Source organism: Chiloscyllium plagiosum, unplaced genomic scaffold (assembly GCF_037043375.1).
Source record: "Chiloscyllium plagiosum isolate Xiang-an unplaced genomic scaffold, Cpla_swu_hap1 HiC_scaffold_9, whole genome shotgun sequence".
NCBI lineage: Eukaryota > Metazoa > Chordata > Chondrichthyes > Orectolobiformes > Hemiscylliidae > Chiloscyllium > Chiloscyllium plagiosum.
The window spans coordinates 83,936,449-83,954,325 of NW_028270147.1; the positions used below are offsets into that span (position 1 = coordinate 83,936,449).

General features: G+C 44.8%; 1 long non-coding RNA gene across 1 annotated transcript; it reads right to left on the reverse strand.

The window, feature by feature from the left end:
* Positions 1–2,331: 2,331 nt before the first annotated feature.
* On the reverse strand, positions 2,332–17,467 carry LOC122554797 (uncharacterized). The gene is made up of 3 exons (XR_006313083.2): positions 17,328–17,467; positions 16,566–16,702; positions 2,332–2,948 (listed from the first exon to the last, which is right to left on the reverse strand). It is a non-coding gene; the product is annotated as an uncharacterized LOC122554797 (long non-coding RNA).
* Between the last annotated feature and the right edge of the window lie 410 nt (positions 17,468–17,877).

Sequence of the window (17,877 nt, forward strand, 5' to 3'; positions counted from 1 at the left end):
AGTTATAAGAGTTGTTAAGGATTGCGAACCTTCATACACATCTTTGTGCTTCAGCCATACGTTTTCGATGTTAGTTAGTTCCTCTGTGTAGACCCAGAAGGTATTGTTAGATCATCCAGCATCACCTCAACACAAATTAAACTGCGAAAAGGGAGTGGCACAGTGGCTCAGTGGTTAGTACTGCTGCCTCATTGCACCAGGCACCCAGGTTCAATTCCAGTTTGCACATTCTCCCTGTGCCTGCATGGGTTTTCCTCAGGTGCTCCGGTTTCCTCCCACAGTCCAAAGATGTGCAGGTTAGGTTGATTGACCACACTAAATTACCCATATATAGGAAAATAGGGTAGGGGATTGGGTCTGGATGGGTGGGTTACTCTTCAGAGGACCATTGTTGGGCCGAAGGGCCTGTTTCCACACTATTGGGATTCTATGATTCATGGCTACAGTCGAGGCTGTACTGATGGAGCTCCCTGCTGAGAGGTGATTGCAGCATATGGAACCAAGAGGGATGATGTAAGCACATGGCACAGGGTCATACTGATGCACTTGGCCCTCCTCATACACCAGCCCAAGTCTTTTGTGTCCTCTGAGTCCTAACAGGTCACTGTCAATGAGCTGTCTACTGTGTCTGTGGTTCGGGGAGGTGGGGGAGGTGAAACATACTCAGAAGGGGAGGGCAATGCCTGAGGATGTTCAACAATAACGGACCTCGCAGTTCTGTGTCCTCTCGTGGATTTGGGTCTGAGTGCCATGATCTCCTTTATTTGAAAGCCCCAACATTGGTGTGCCTCCCTCATAGGCACATTTAATCAACCCCCATCCAGAGTGTTGTCAGTGCCACTTTTCCCCCCGCTGTCTCAGGGTGAACCTGTCAGTGAGTCTCCAAGCATCCACATTCTCTTCGTGGTAGTCCATCCCATGAAATCTCACAGGTTTCACACCAAGCCCCCTCCCAACCTGTCTGCCCCTACGTACCCTTCCCAACCAGACCCGGGCCTGTCAAGTATGTTCATTGACTTCATCCCCACTCACCTCCACATCCTCCTACCACCCGCCCAACTCTTGTGACAGGGCTCTTCAGGCTGTGAATGAACTCACTCCAACATGACCCCCTTCCCAACCAAACTTTAGTACATGTCCACCTTGCTGATACTGTTTCCCTCCCTCCTTTCATATTTATAATCCTCCTTTCTCCAGACCCTGCAGAGCCCCCACCCTGAAGATTAACGTTAGAGGGCAGCAAGGTAGCTGAAGTTGCCTGAAGTTTGCTGGAGATATTAACCTGAAAGGAGATGTCATAATGCACCAAGCAAACCACAAACTTCAACTGGAAATGCCTTTTATAAGGAGTTGCTGGGTTCAATTCCAGTCTCTTGCGACTGTCTGTGTGGCGTTTGCACATCTTCCTCGTGTCTGCGTGGGTGTCCTCCGGGTGCTCCTGTTTCCTCCCACAGTCCAAAGATGTGCAGGTTAGGTGGATTGACCATGCTAAATTGCCCGTAGTGTTAGGGATGTGTAGGCTAGGTTGAATAGCCCTGGGAATTATGAGTTCCAGGTGTAGGGGGAATGTGGGTCTGGGTGGAATGTGCTTCAAAGGATCAGTGTGAACTCAATGGGCTGAATGGCCAGCTTCTGCACTGTAGGAATTCAATGTTTCTGTAACGTTCCAGCTCTCCTTCGATCTACAATGGCCACAGCAGGTGGCTTGGAGGGGAACTTGCAAGTGATCGTGTTTCATTATATCTCTGCCCTTGATGTGCTACTGGTTTCATAGAGGAAGCCAAACATCACATTAATCTCTGCATGAATTTTCTTCAACCAATTATATTACTGTCTGATGGACTACAAAATAAAGTTTTTATTTAATTTTTCCTTGGTGTCTTTAAGAGGTTTATCATCTGCTTCATTTCCTCTTCTTTTCTAATATAGACTGACGTAGGGTACCTCTTTCACAACATTAATCTTCGAAGTGTTGTTGAACAAAGGGATTTCTTCAGGCTCTTTATACAAAAGTCTCTGTGCCAAGTGTACTTTATTTGGAATGTATGTGTGCATGTGACCAATCCTGAACATTTTGTCCAAGTGCATGCTTACTTTGGACTTATCCATGCACATGAGCAATGCTGAATGTTTTGCCCAAATGATACAGCCAACAGTTCCTGATTTTCTGCAGTTTTAATTCTTAGCAGATCTGACTGACTCAGCGTAATTCCATTCACAATGCAATCCATTATTAGGTCTCTTATCAGTTCCAGTTATCTTCAGCATTATCCAACATTTCTGCCTTTTAAGCTAAAGATTTATCTGAGTTAAAAATCACACAACACCAGGTTATAGTCCAACAGATTTATTTAGAAGCACTAGCTTTCGGAGCGCTGTTCTTTCATCAGGTTGTTGTGGAGTATGAGATCATACGACACAGAATTTATAGCACAAGATTACAGTGTGATGACACTGAAATGATATATTGAGAAAAACTGGATTGTTTGCTAAGTCTTTCATCTTTTAGAATGACCATGTTAGTTTCAGTTGTTTCACATGTAAATCCCAGACCCTTTTTAAAGTTACATTCTCAAGTTAGCTTGAACAATAGGTGCCATCTCAGCTCAGATGCTGCATTGAAGGTGTAAGGTTAAAGTCTGTCTGTGTCCCAATGTTCAGACTACTTCTATTTCTAAAGTGGGATTTATAGAACCTTAATGGAATTATGCAGTATTTTGAGCAAATCAAAATGTAATTCTGCAAGTTCAAATTCACCCCAGAAACTATACGTGTTTGCAGGGGAGACAGAGTGAGTGTGAGCAGGTGGGTATGTGTGTGGGTGGATGTGTTATGAAGATGTGGGTGAACTATACCTTTAAGAGAGTAAAGGCTAGCAGTGACAGCATCAAGTGTTCTCAACAGGATACAACGTCACATGTGCTCCAGCTTCTGGGGTAGCTGGTTACCTGGAAACAACAAAACAGATTCAAATTAGGCCAATAGTTTAAATTATACCCCCAAAAATACTAAATTCCAATCAAGTTTGAATTGCGTACATTGACATTCTTAAAAACCAGTGACACAATCTGATGCTTTGGGCTATAAGACCGGGGAAATTTGAATAGCTGGGAGGAGAACTACCACCAGACCAATAGATGTGGACTGCTAGTCAGAACTCTCTGAGAGGTACCTGTCTAGAGAAGGTGTTTGCATAGAGAGAAACCGCAGCACTGACCTGGGAAGCAAATCTACCGACTAAGATAAATAGAAGATTCGACCGCTGGCTGGTTTTAAAATTTGAATTTTTCTGTAAATCTGAATTGGGAGTTTTATCTGACTAGTATTATAGAAGGGAAGGTAAAAGGTAGGTTAGAGGAAGGAATTGTCAATAGTTGTTGATCAATTAGTCTCTGTTATAATTTAAGAGATAAAGTTGTTAATTTTTACTTTAAATAGTTCTTGGCCACTTGAATTTTCACAGATTACTGCATGGGATAAATCTTTTCTGTATTGCTGGTTTTAAATTAAGCAGGAGAGTTCACCCCGTGTCATAACAGATGTGAGTGTCTATGAGAGAGTGTGTGCATGTATGTGAGTGTAATGGGGTATAAGTCTGTGAGAGGGTGCATGTGTGGGTATGAGTGTGGGTGTGTATTTGTGAGCATATGAGAGAGAGCTTGTGTATGAGAGAGGGTCTGTGTGAATGTGTGTGTGTGTGTGTGTGTGTGTGTGTGTGTGTGTGTGTGTGTGTGTGTGTGTGTGTGTGTGTGTGTGTGTGTGTGTGTGTGTGAGACAGTGTATAGTGCAGTTGGGTCACCTGTAGTGTGACATGAACCAAGATCCCGATTAAGGCTGTCCCCATGGCTACCGAACTTTACTAACAGCCTCTGCTCGGTCACTTTGAGTTGTTGCCTGTTCCAAATTCTGCCTTAGAGGATGGTCACCCAAAGGTCCAAGGCCAAATGTCCCTGACTGCTGAAATGTTCTCTGACTGGGAAGGAACACTCCTGTCTGGTGATTGTTGTGTGGTGTCCATTCATCCATTGCCATAGTCTACGCTTGGTCTCTCCAATGTGCAAAGCCAACACATCAGGATATCCCATCGTATCAGGCAATGGGACCCTATATGAGAATCTCTCTGGCTATGTCAAAGGCATCTTGAAACCCGTTGTACAGGGGACCCCCAGCTTCTGTTGCGACACTACAGATTTCTTACAGAAAGATAGAACCCATGGACCAGTCTAACCAGGAACATTCCTCATCACAATGGACATTTCAGCTCGCTACACCAGTATCCCCCACAATGACGGCATCGCAGCCACAGCCTCAGTACTCAACACCAACAACTGCCAATCTCCAAGCACCATCCTACAACTCATCCGTTTTATCCTCAGCCACAACATTTTCACCTTTGACAACCAATTCTTCATCCAGGCACATGGAACAGCCATGGGGACCAAACTTGCACCCCATTATGCCATCATTTTCATGCACAGGTTCGAACAAGACTCCTTCTCTATGCAGGACCTCCAGCCAATACTATATACCAGGTATATTGACAACATTTTCTTCCTCTGCATCCATGGCAAGGAGTCACTGAAACAACTATACAGGGATATCAACAAGTTTCATCCCTGCATCAAATTCACCATGGACTACTCTTCAGTATTAGATTACTCTTTAGTATCTGTCTCATTCTTGGGCACATGTATCTCCATCAAGGATGGGCACCTCAGTACCTCACTCTCCCACAAACCCACGGATAACCTCATGATGCTACATTTCTCCAGCTTCCACCCAAAACATATTAAAACAACCATCCCCTATGAACACTCCCAACACATACACAGGATTTGTTCAGATGAGGAGGAAGTGACGGACACTTGAAAGTATTCAACAATGTCCTCATAAGGAAGGGGTATGATGCTCAACTCATCGACAACAAGTTCCAATGTGCTGCAGCGAGAAATCGTAATGACCTCCTCAGGAGACAGACATGAGCTGCAACCGATAGGCTATCTTTCATTTTCCAGCACATCCCATGAGCCGAAAAGCTACGCCATGTTCTTCGCGGCCTGCAACATATTATCAATGAGAATGAGCACCTTGCCAAGACGTTCCCCATGCCTCCACTTCTCACCTTTAAACAACCATCAAATCTCAAATAGATCATTGTTCGCAGCAAACAGACTGGCCTTCAGTACGACACAATACAACCCTGTAACGGTAGACGCTGCAAGACGTGCCAGAGTGTTGATATGGATACCACGATTACACGTGGAGACACTATCCACCATGTATGCGGCAGGTATTCACATGAGTTGGCCAACATTGTCTATCTCATATGCTGCAGGAAAAGATGCCGTGAGGCATGGTACATTGGTGAGACCAAGCAGAGGCTACGGTAATGGATGAATGGGCACCTCACAATAATCCCCAGACAGGAGTGTTCCCTCCCAATCAGAGAACACTTCAGTGGTCCAGGATATTTGAACTCGAACCTTCGGGTGACCATCCCCCGAGGCAGAAAGTGAGGTCTGCAGATGCTGGAGATCAAAGTTGAAACTTTATTGCTGGAACAGCACAGCAGGTCAGGCAGCATCCAGGGAACAGGAGATTCGACGTTTCGGGCACAGGCCCTTCTTCAGGAATGAGCAGAGAGTGTTCAGCAGGAGAAGATAAAAGGTAGGGAGGAGGGACTTGGAGGAGGGGCGTTGGAAATTTGATAGGTGGAAAGAGGTCAAGGTGAGGGTGATAGGTCGGAGTAGGATGGAGGCGTAGAGGTCAAGAAGAAGACTGCAGGTCAGGAAGGCGGTGCCGGGCTGGAGGGATCCGGCTGAGACAAGGTGGGGGGAGGGGGGATGAAGAAACTGGTGAAGTCCAAGTTCATCCCCTGCGGTTGGAGGGTTCCCAGTCGGAAGATAAGACGCTCCTCCTCCGACCGTCGGGTTGTTGTGGTTTGGCGGTGGATGAGTCCAATGACCTGCATATCCTCGGTGGAGTGGGAGGGGGAGTTGAAATGCTGTGCTACAGGTTGGTTGGGTTGGTTCGTCCGGGTGGCCCAGAGGTGCTCTCTGAATCGCTCCGCAAGTAGGCGGCCTGTCTCCCCAATATAGAGGAGCCTTGGGTTCATGTCACACTACAGGTGACCCCACTACAGTATATGCTCTTATACACACACACACACACACACACACAGACCCACTCTCATACACAAGCTCTCTCTCAAAAGCTCACACATACATCCCCCACACTCCCACCCGCACACGCACCCTCTTACAAACTTATACCCCATTACATTCACACACATATACATACGTACACTCTCTCACAGACACTCACCTCACCCCCCCGCCCCTCCCAAACACATACCCACATGCTCACACTCACTCTGTCTCCCCTGCACGCTCACATATACTGTTTCTGGGGTGAATTTGTACTTGCAGAATTACATTTTATTTTGCTCAGAAACTGCATGAATCCCATGTAAGACTCTGTAAATCCCAATTTAATAACAGAATCAGTCTGAACATTGGGACACAGACAGACTTCAACCTTACACCTTCAATGCAGTATCTGAGCTGAGATGGCACCTATTGTTAAAGTGAACTTGAGAATGCAACTTTAAAAAAGTTCAGGATTTACACATGAAAGAACTGAAACTAGCATGGTCATTCTAAAAGATGAAAGGCTTAATAAATAATCCAGTTTTTTCTGAATGTATCACTTCAATGTTATCACGCTGTAATCTTTTGCTATCAATTCTGTGTCGTAGGGTATTGTACTCCACAAGCACCTGATGAAGGAGCAGCGCTCTGAAAGCTAGTGCTTCCAAATAAACCTGTTGGACTATAACCTGGTGTTGTGTGATTTTTAACTTTGTCCACCCCAGTCCAACACCAGCTCGTCCACATCAGGATTTATCTGAGGATCATCTCTATTGGGTTTGCTACATCCTTCAGGGCACCTCCTGGCAGTGGTGAGAATTACCTCCTTACCGTGATGCACTCTCAACAAAGCATGACTTAGTTGTATTATCTCAAATGCCATTTAGATCATTGTACTTATTAAAACTATAGTTCTAAAAGTAAACAAAGTTACAAATCAGTCTTGTTCCATCGCAAATGCGTTGTTATATACCTTCCACATCTTGTGAGTTACACATAATATCAATACAACTGACAAATGAACTGATAGTAAGAAATACTATGAACCAGCTATGTTTATGTTATTCCTGCCCTATAATAAGCCATTACAAAACCACTTCCTTATGAGCTATCTTTTGGTATCTGAGACCAATCCCTGTTGTCAGCCCCTTCCATTTCTTAACTTTGTGTTTCAACAAACAAATAAGACTATTACAACAGTAAGAATAACAAATTTCAGTACAACAATCACAGGTGACACTATTCTGATCTACAGATGGTCCTGAGTGTTCAGTCCCCAGTTCCAAATTTTACTCTGGAAACTTGGAACCTGCTTCTTTCTGCATGAATTTAATCTCCTCCTCATACATAGCCCATTTATGGATAACTTCCTTTGCCTCAAGAATGGTCTTCACGCAGTTTGCAGCAAAGTGTGTTATCGGTGGAAGTTCTGTAGTTACGAATCAGCACAAGTTGGCATCTGTAGCATTTGGGTGGACAGATAGGGTTATGAGCATTTTCTCATCAGGTTCTGGCTTAAACAAAACTTGGTGTGTAATGGGGTAAAAACAATGACTGCAGATGCTGGAAACCAGATTCTGGATTAGTGGTGCTGGAAGAGCACAGCAGTTCAGGCAGCATCCGAGGAGCAGCAAAATTGACATTTCGGGCAAAAGACCTTCATCAGGAATGGTGTCTAATGGTCAAGTCAGAAGAGATATTGCGGATTACCATATTCTGTCCATCCAAGTTACGCCCTTTTTGATATCCTGAGGTTGCCATGGTGACACAGTAGATGTCTCCTACTCAGGCATACTTAAAAAAATGGTTTGGTTATTCACCAGCTGGATAGATAATGAGCAGTTTTCATCAGAGGCAAATCCACACTGAGCTAGCCCTCCTTCGATCTTTTCTTCCGGACATCAGTGCAGGTTCATAGCTCCTTGAAAGTGGAGTCGCAGGTAGATAGGATAGTGAAGAAGGCGTTTGGTATGATTTCCTTTCTTGGTCAGAGCATTGAGTACAGGAGTTGGGAGGTCATGTTGTGGCTGTACAGGACATTGGTTAGGCCACTTTTGGAATATTGCGTGCAATTCTGGTCTCCTTATCAAACGGATGTAGTGAAACATGAAGGGTTCAGAAAAGATTTACAAGGATGTTGCCAGGGTTGGAGGATTTGAGCTGTAGGGAGAGGTTGAACAGGCTGGGGCTGTTTTCCCTGGAACATCGAAGGCTGAGGGGTGACCTTATAGAGGTTTACAAAATTATGAGGGGCATGGATAGGATAAATAGACAAGGTCTTTTCCATGGGTGGGAGAGTTGAGAACTAGAGGGCATAGGTTTAGGGTGAGAGGGGAAAGATATAAAAGGGACCTACGGGGCAACTTTTTCACAGAGAGGGTGATGCGTCTATGGAATGAGCTGCCAGAGGAAGTGGTGGAGGCTGGTACAATTGCAGCATTTAAAAGGCAACTGGATGGGTATATGAATAGGAAGGGTTTGGACGGATATGGGCCAAGTGCTGGCAAATGGGACTAGATTAGGTTGGAATATCTGGTCGGCATAGACGAGTTGGACCAAAGTGTCTGTTTCCGTGCTGTACATCTGTATGACTCTTTGACTCCAAGACATACCCAGTTGATCTCACTTGATGGCATCAGCTCAAATCCACCCCATTTTTGATCACTCTATCACTATAGCATGGGTTGGTGGGTTACTTAATGATATCTAAGTTCCTTCATGGTATTTACCCACATTATGAACTTGCAACAGGGAGTGTGTCAGATTAGCCCCATATTTGAGTATATGAAGCATCGCACCAATATAAAGCTGACCTCTTCTTCTTCACCTATGTCCTCATCCAACACCCAGTCTGGTACTCTATGAGCATCTAATTGCAACATATTTGTGCTAACCGCAGAGAGAAGCCAGCTAGTGTATGTTGAACAAAATGCTGCTTTGTTATTGTGGGTTGCTTCATAAGCCATTCTGCCTGAAATCTCATTAGCAATATTCTGAAAGGGTCTCAACATTTTCTTGGTGGTCAGGGCTGCCAGTGCCGCTTGCCATCCTATCCTACCCATTTTTTCTCGATCCTGAAATTCCTGACTTAATATTATCCTCATCTTTTCCTGGAGAGAACTTAACTGAGCCTCCAATTCTGCTATATCATGGGTGTTAACAGACACCACTCCCTGCTAACAGCCTGCTCCCACGAACTCTATCAACCCTCTCTACCTCCTTTTTCTTTCCAATGTGAATTCACTGCGACTAAGTTGTCTCCAGAGAAGGTGGTCGAAGAGTTGCCAGATTGTGCCATCACATCAGGGTGGTACCTGTGCGTCCATCAGGTTAAACATAGAATAACTATCTCTCCTATTTCACCCTGAACTAATTCTACTCCCCCTGTATCTCTCTGAGATTGGCTGCACTGTGGCCCTGAGGTCCCTCCAGGAGTCATTGCGGTCGTGGGTTCAGCTGTAGTAGTGGATGGGTTATCCCTATAAAGTATGAAAGCTGATCCTGTCACTGGACACATACCTAAGTTTCCTGTAACCTCTCTGACCTTTGGGATAACCCCAGACTTACGTTCCACCATGATCCAGTCTGCTGGACTCATAATTCACACAATTTTGGACCATTAGGAAACTTTTTCCTGACCTACTTAAATCCTTTGATGATTTATTTTGTCACAGACCATGTAATGGATAATTCTGCTTTCTTGGCCACTGGGGCAAAAATTGGAAAGTGGAGTTGGAACTGCCCAGGGACAGGCCATGGCGTCACAAAAACTCACATTCCTTCCCAAAACAGGACCTGTACAGGATTCCTGAAGAAGGGCTCATGCCCGAAACATCGATTCTCCTGCTCCTTGGATGCTGCCTGACCTGCTGTGCTTTTCCAGCAACACATTTTCAGCTCTTCACCCCCTCAGCCAATTCATGTACATCAAGGTCTGGCTCCAGCTTTCCATCCTTTCCTCTCATCCATTTCAGTTGAAGGGTGGATGCTTCATCCATTTTGTTCTCTTTTTGCTTTCTCCTTCGTTTTGGTTTCCATTAGTGAGCATGAGGAGTTCACCTGCTTAGGAGATAATGGTGCACCTGCCAGATTTCCATTTTGTTCAGGTTGCTCTGGTCCCACAATCCCCTGATCTGGCTTCCCAAACCAGTCCCTGTCTAAGTTTCCTGATTCTGGGGTATCACATTCTCCCAACATGATGAGTAAATGGTGATAATTATCCTGCTCCCCGCCCCCCCCCCCCCCCCCCCCACCCCAAACGGTTTTAGCTGGTTAATATGATACCTGCCAATCGTGTTAGGGGCTATTAGCACCTTGTAGACTGATGGACCCGCTTTGTCTATCACCTCATATAGTCCTTCAAATTTAGGGGCCAGGAGAGATGTTTGATGTACAGGTGTCATTACCCATTGCCCAACCTGCAGCTCCATTGGCATTGTCTTGGAGTCAAAGCGGGCTTTACTTTGTTGTTTCTTCCTTCCCATATTATGTGCAGCCACAACATTTGCTTCATTCACACTCTCACCCAGCTGTAGTGACCACTTATCTTTCATTACTCCATACATTTCTGGCTCAGATAGGCCTAATCCTAAAAGTGGCTTCAGGCCACACTTTTCTTGACCTGTCAGCAACCTATGAGGGGCAAATCATTAAGGGGAAGCTACAGTGCTTCTTATTAACATCAGGACACAAGGAAGCACTGTCAGCCAAGTAGTCTGGTGCTACTGCCCCATTTTGGCCAACATATTCTTCAAATTTAAATTCATTCATTTGACTATCCCACTGGATTAGGGGTCTATAGGATATATATGGAAGTTTTGTTTTATCCCTAGTGATGTCATGACATTCTACATCACCTGGGCTGTAAAATGCATCCCTTGATCTGATTCAATAGCCATTGGTAAATCCCAAAAAGTAAAACCCTTTTTTAATAGGACCTTTGCCATGATTTTAGCAGTATTGTTTCAAGTGGGAAACACCTCTGCCCATTTGGTCAAAGTATCTACTATCACCAGGATATACTTATATCCTCTTGTAGGTGGAAGTAAGGGACCCACAAAGTCAACTTGTGAATTTGTCCAGTGTCCCACGACTGGCCTTGTATGTCGAAGGACTTCCTTGTTCACGTTTCTGTCAGGAGAAAGTGAGGTCTGCAGATGCTGGAGATCAAAGTTGAAACTTTATTGCTGGAACAGCACAGCAGGTCAGGCAGCATCCAGGGAACAGGAGATTCAACGTTTCGGGCACAGGCCCTTCAGGAATGAAGAAGGGCCTGTGCCCGAAACGTTGAATCTCCTGTTCCCTGGATGCTGCCTGACCTGCTGTGCTGTTCCAGCAATAAAGTTTCAACCACGTTTCTGTCAGGGCTATTTAGGCACATATCAAACAATTTTTCACATAATGTTCCACATCCCCTTTCATTTATGGTCACCAACATACCTCTTTCAACCTCTCCAAGATGTTTTCCAACCCTTGGTGTCCATATATATCATGGTACCAATAAATTATCTGAATCCTTTCTCTCTCTTGTACTACAAATTTTCCTCCACACCATAGCACACCCTGTTTTATGTCTAAGCCTTTTCTTTCCTTATATTCCTCTGATTCCTTTCTTCCAATACCTTTTGTCATTCTTTATCCTTTCTTTGTTTTTCTGCTAAGTCAATTGGGGTCACTTCTTTCTCTTTTTGCTCTCCTATTTTCTTGATCTATGGCTGCCATCCTTTTCCTGCTCTTGCCCCTCATTTGGCTCATTCATCTGCCTTTCTATCTCCTTCTGGTGATAACTGAGAATGAGCTTTCACTTACATCACTCCGTATTCTTTCCCTTTTGCCTTTCTGAAGATGTACCTCAGCAATGGGGCGGGCGGTAGGACTTTCCCATCTGCTGACACAAAGCCTCTTGCCTCCCATTAGGGCAGATATTCCTTCAGACTGCTGTACCTGTACTAACTGAATAGATAGCAGATGTTGGAGGGGATTTATCTGTGTGACTCCATTATATATGCCAGTGCTGCCAACTCAGCTGTTTGAGCTCTCATGGTCTTTGGCAGCCTGAGGGCTCTGACCATAAGACCATAAGACATAGGAACGGAAGTAAGGCCACTCGGCCCATCGAGTCCACTCCGCCATTAAATCATGGCTGATGGGCATTTCAACTCCACTTACCCGCATTCTCCCCGTAGCCCTTAATTCCTTGTGACATCAAGAATTTATCAATTTCTGCCTTGAAGACATTTAGCGTCCCAGCCTCCACTGCACTCTGTGGCAATGAATTCCACAGGCCCACCACTCTCTGGCTGAAGAAATGTCTCCGCATTTCTGTTCTGAATTTACCCCCTCTAATTCTAAGACTGTGTCCACGGGTCCTAGTCTCCTCGCCTAACGGAACCAATTTCCAAGCATCCACCCTTTCCAAGCCATGTATTATCTTGTAAGTTTCTATTAGATCTCCCCTTAATCTTCTAAACTCCAATGAATACAATCCCAGAATCCTCAGCCGTTCCTTGTATGTTAGACCTACCATTCCAGGGATCATCCATGTGAATCTCCGCTGGACACGCTCCAGTGCCAGTATGTCCTTCCTGAGGTGTGGGGACCAAAACTGGACACAGTACTCCAAATGGGGCCTAACCAGAGCTTTATAAAGTCTCAGTAGCACAACAGTGCTTTTATTTTCCAACCCCCTTGAGATAATTGACAACATTGCATTCGCTTTCTTAATCACGGACTCAACCTGCATGTTTACCTTTACAGAATCCTCGACTAGCACTCCCAGATCTCTCTGTACTTTGGCTTTGCGAATTTTCTCACCGTTTAGAAAGTAATCCATGCTTCTATTCTTTTTCCCAAAGTGCAAGACCTCGCATTTGCTCACATTGAATTCCATCAACCATTTCCTGGACCACTCCTCCAAACTGTCTAGATCCTTCTGCAGCCTCTCCACATCCTCAGTACTACCTGCCTGTCCACCTAACTTTGTATCGTCGGCAAACTTCGCTAGAATGCCCCCAGTCCCTTCATCCAGATCATTAATATATAATGTGAACAGCTGCGGCCCCAACACTGAACCCTGCGGGACACCACTTGTCACCGGCTTCCATTCCGATAAAGAACCTTTTATCCCAACTCTCTGCCTTCTGTCAGACAACCAATCCTCAATCCATACCAGTAGCTCACCTCGAACACCATGGGCCCTCACCTTGCTCAGCAGCCTCCCATGTGGCACCTTATCAAAGGCCTTTGGGAAGTCTAGGTAGACCACATCCACTGGGTTTCCCCGGTCTAACTTACTTGTCACCTCTTCAAAGAACTCTAACAGGTTTGTCAGGCACGACCTCCCCTTACTAAATCCATGTTGACTTGTTCTAATCTGACCCTGCTCTTCCAAGAATTTAAAAACCTTATCCTTAATGATGGATTCTAGAATTTTACCAACAACCGAGGTTAGGCTAATTGGCCTATAATTTTCCATCTTTTGCCTTGATCCTTTCTTGAACAAGGGGGTTACAACAGCGATCTTCCAATCATCTGGGATTTTCCCGGACTCCAGTGACTTTTGAAAGATCTCAACCAACGCCTCCGCTATTTCCTCAGCCACCTCCCTCAGAACTCTAGGATGTAACCTATCAGGGCCAGGATATTTATCAATTTTAAGACCTTTTAGCTTTTCTAGCACTTTCTCTTTTGTAATGGCAACCATACTCAACTCAGCCCCCTGACTCCCTTTAATTGTTGGGATATTACTCATGTCTTCCACTGTGAAGACTGACGCAAAGTACTTATTAAGTTCTCCTGCTATTTCTTTATCTCCCATCACTAGGCTTCCAGCATCAGTTTGAAGTGGCCCAATGTCTACTCTTGCCTGTCGTTTGTTTCTTATGTATTGAAAGAAACGTTTACTATCATTTCTAATATTACTGGCTAGCCTACCTTCATATTTGATCCTCTCTTTCCTTATTTCTCTCTTTGTTATCCTCTGTTTGTTTTTGTAGCCTTCCCAATCTTCTGATTTCCCAGTGCTCTTGGCCACTTTATAGGCTCTCTCTTTTTCTTTGATAGATTTCCTGACTTCCTTTGTCAGCCATGGCTGTCTAAGCCCTCCCCGGATAATCTTTCTCTTCTTGGGGATGAACCTCTGTACAGTGTCCTCAATTTTACCCACAAATTCCTGCCATTTTTGCTCTACTGTCTTCCCTGCTAGGCTCTGCTTCCAGTCTATTTTTGTCAGTTCCTCTCTCATGCCCTCATAGTTACCTTTATTTAACTGTAACACTATTACATCCGATTTTGCCTTCTCTCTTTCAAACTGCAGACTGAACTCTACCATATTATGATCGCTGCTTCCTAAGTGTTCCCTTACTTTAAGATTTTTATAAAGTCTGATTCATTACATAGCACTAGGTCCAGAATAGCCTGCTCCCTTGTGGGCTCCATGACAAACTGTTCCAAAAAGCCAACCTGTAAGCACTCCATGAATTCCCTTTCTTTGGATCCACTGGCAACATTATTTACCCAGTCCACCTGCATATTGAAGTCTCCCATGATCACCGTGACCTTGCCTTTCTGACATGCCTTCTCTATTTCCCGGTACATGTTGCACCCCTGGTCCTGACCACTGTTAGGAGGTCTGTACATAACTCCCACTATGTTTTTTTTGCCTTTGTGGTTCCTCAATTCCACCCACACAGACTCCACATCATCCGACGCTGTGTCATTCAGCACCATAGATTTAATTTTGTTCTTAACTAACAAGGTAACCCCGCCTCCTCTGCCCATCTCCCTGTCTTTTCGATAAATTGAAAACCCTTGGATGTTTAACTGCCAGTCCTGACCCCCCTGCAACCATGTCTCTGTGATGCCTACCACATCATAATCATTCACAATGATCTGTGCCATTAGTTCGTCTGCTTTGTTATGAATGCTACGAGCATTCAGGTAAAGTGCCTTAATGCTAACTTTCTTATCATTAGAGATATTGGAAGTCATAAGATGTCCTAAGTTATCCTTCCTTTTTGCTGCATTCCCAGTCTGTCTCAAGTTTAAATCTGCCTGCACATATGCTATCCTGCTGCTTATCTTTCCATTTAACTCCATACTCCCTGTCGCTTTCACTTTCCCTTCCCCCCCAACTCAGAAGTTTAAAGTCCTACTGACCACCCTATTTATCCTCTTCGCTAGAACATTGGTAGCTGATCGGTTCAGGTGGAGACCGTCCCAACGGTACAGATCCCCCCGGTTCCAAAACTGATGCCAATGCCCCATGAAGTGGAATCCCTCTTTCTCACACCAATCCCTTAGCCACGTGTTTACTTCCCTAATTTTCTTATCCCTATGCCAATTGGCACGTGGCTTGGGCAGTAATCTGGAGATTATGACCCTTGAGGACCTGTACTTCAATTTCCTTCCTAGTGCTCGATAATCCCCAAACAGGTCCTCCACCCTAGCTTTGCCTATGTTGTTTGTCCCAACGTGGACCACAACAACTGGATCCTCCCCTTTCTGCGCCAATATCCTTTCAAGCCGGTCAGAGATGTCCCGAACCCTGGCACCGGGTAGGCAACACACCATGCGAGACTCCCGATCCGGATTGCAAAGGATACTATGTGTTCCCCTAATTATAGAATCCCCTATAACAACTACTTGTCTTCTTGCTCTCCCCTCTTGAATGGCCTTCTGCACCATGGTGCCGTGGTCAGTTGGCTCATCCTGTCCAGAGCCCTTTTCCTCATCTGTACAGGGAACAGGAATCTCATACCTGTTGGACAAGGTCAAGGGCTGAGGCTCCTGCACTCCTGAACTCAGGTTCCCCCTACCTGCCTCACTTACAGTCACATTCTGATGTCCCTGATCACTAACTGGATGTGAATTACTTAATCTCCCAGGTGTGACTGCCTCCTGAAACAAAGTGTCCAGGTAACTCTCCCCCTCCCGGTTGTGCCGCAGTGTTTAAAGCTCAGATTCCAGATCTGATCCTGAGTTCTTCCAGCAACCAACACTTGCTGCAGATGTGGTCACTGCCATTCACAATGGGATCAGCCAGCTCCCACATCATACAGCAACAGCACACCACCTGACCAGCCATCTCTGCTTAGTTAATTACTTTATTACTTTGTACAGGTTTGAGTTAAAATACTTCCTGATACCTCTCTGCTATAGTCTTTATTTTAAAAAACCAATTAATAGATAAACAGTACTTAGTAAGGGGGTTAGAGGAGGAGAGCAGGTGGGAGACACTACGGTTGTAGAGTCTCGGGTTTAGTCGCCTTCCTGATTTATATACTCACTGCTTTCCTTCCTGGCTGCCCCTCTGGTCGTCGTCACTTCTCCCTGCTGCTCCCGCTCTTTCTGTGAAGAGAGAAAAAAAAAACACCGCTGCCCGCTACCGGTAAGTAATTTTAAAACAAACTGTCTTACCTTAGCTGTAGCCTTCCGGTTTCGTTTAAACTCAGCTGCTGCTCGCACTCAAAATGCCACTTTTCCACTTCTCTTCCTTGCTCATCTTCCACATAGATTCCACAGCCAGTTCTCCACTCTCCATCCTATACAGACCCCTAAAGAGCCAAGAGCAAATATTTTTAAGGGTAATTTGTTATTCCCTTGTTGTTCTCGTATTTCTGTCTTTGTCTGTCTCGTGTCTTGGATATTCCCTGTATTCTCTTTACCAGTATTCTCTCCTTCTTGTTTTCCCTTGGGATGATTTGCTATCACCACCTGACACTCCTGGGGTGTCCCCGGTAAATTAAGTTATCTGCTAACATGGTAGTTCTGTTATGCCTTTTTCCCTCAGTTTCTCCCTTGTAATAACACCAACATCCATCTAGCAATTCTGTTCTGGCTCCCTGTGCTACCATTAATGTGTCCATCCAGCTACATCTGAATGGGCATGTGTTGTATCAGAACTGTCAATGGGTTCATTCGTACAATACAGGCAAAATGTTGTACCACCCAGAATACTGCCAATGAATGCCTTTCACATGCTGTGTACCCTATTCTACTGGTAGGAGCATACGTGAGGCAGAGGCTACTGGTCTCAACTGACCATGTATCTCTTGCAATAAGATCACTGATATTGTGGAGCCTATTGCACCCACCCCCACAGAGAATGGTTCTGCTGTATTTGGAGTTTTTAGGGCAGGAGCACTTGCCAAGTTCTGTTTCAAAACTCTTACTGCTTACGTATGTTCTGGCTTCCATTCCCATGAGGTATTTGTCTTCAGTAGCATCATCACTGGTGCTGCCTTTGTGGTAAAACCACCAATATGGTCTCCACAATAGCCAGTCAAGCCCTTCGCATCAGCGGGGATGGGAGGTCCAGCTGCTCTTTCGATTCTTGATTTATCTATCTCTCTTTTTCCTTGTGTTAACATCATTCCTAAGTTACTCACTTCCTGCCTCATTATCTGATTAATTTTTAACCCAAGTTCCTTTAACAGTTGCAACAACTATTCAGGAGCTGGCAATGATCTTGCTTGGTTTCTACTTACAGAAGCTAATCATCAACATATTGTATCAGGCAGTCTGGCCAAGAAAAATCTCACAATCCATTGCTTAACCACTGATGAAATACTGATGGAGAGTCGTGAAATCGCTGTGGCAAAACTGTCCATGTATCTTGCTGCCCCTTAAAGGTAAATGCAATATATGCTGCAACTCCTTGGACAAAGGGAATGACCAAAACTCATTACTTATATCCAGCACTTGATATAAGTAAACCACTGCACAGATT